Below are 967 nucleotides of genomic sequence, written 5' to 3'. Positions count from 1 at the left end.
AATTCCTGATTATCGGAAACAATCTGTCATGATTGAGTAGATTAATGTCATAATCCGAAAGTATGGCGAATAAAAAACAATTATATCGAATTTTATACACATCTACAGTCTACACCTACACCAACAGAAAATGTGTTGAGTTCTCCTTTTGCTACATTCCTATTTTCCGTGTAAAACAACGAAAACCACTCTGTCACACCTTTAATCGGATTTTTGGATGGCTGCAAAATAATCCTGGCGCAGTCGAATCGGAATTCATTGTTTTATAAAGGACAAAATCTCCCTCCTCATTTTTGTTGCCATCGATCGCTCCATCGCTTGGTCGGTCGGTTGGTATCGGTCGTCAGATAAATTATTTCACAATTGCACCAGAATGAATACCGGTGTACAGAATCAGAAACGAACCTACATTATATAAATTGCCGGAGTGTATTTTGTCCTTTTTTACGGACACACACATCTCATATAGCAATCGGAATCAAAATCACAATTGGATTAAATTTACAATTGGCCAATATGCCTGAATGAACAAATAACAAAACAATTGAAAATTGAATAAAGCTTTTTACTATGACCACCGCAGGACCATATATGACCATACGACGGACGACAACCGGCAACCGGCAACGGTGGACTCACTGGAACTGGACTGGACACTATAGATACTTATAGGTATGGATACACGCATATGAATGTAAAGTTCGATACGGTTTGGTGGTCTGGTTGGTCTGATGCTTTCACCAAATAAAACAAAAAAATAAAGGAAGGTGGATAAATCTGGTGACTGAATCCTCCAAATAAAATCCCAAATAAATAGAGACAAATTTATTTTAGCCATCATTATTTATGTGGCTTTCACATGTAGACAATGTTGAAGCGATTTGTGGTACAAAGGAAATTGTGGTAAATCAATGGAAGCGGTAATAGTCCTTTTTTTATATTTAAGTTTTTGTTTTTTTTTTTATTG

This window comes from Eupeodes corollae, chromosome 1, assembly GCF_945859685.1.
Source record: "Eupeodes corollae chromosome 1, idEupCoro1.1, whole genome shotgun sequence".
In the NCBI taxonomy this organism is placed as follows: Eukaryota; Metazoa; Arthropoda; class Insecta; order Diptera; family Syrphidae; genus Eupeodes; species Eupeodes corollae.
The sequence above is the reverse complement of the archived record's forward strand: the minus strand, read 5'-3'. Positions refer to the sequence as shown.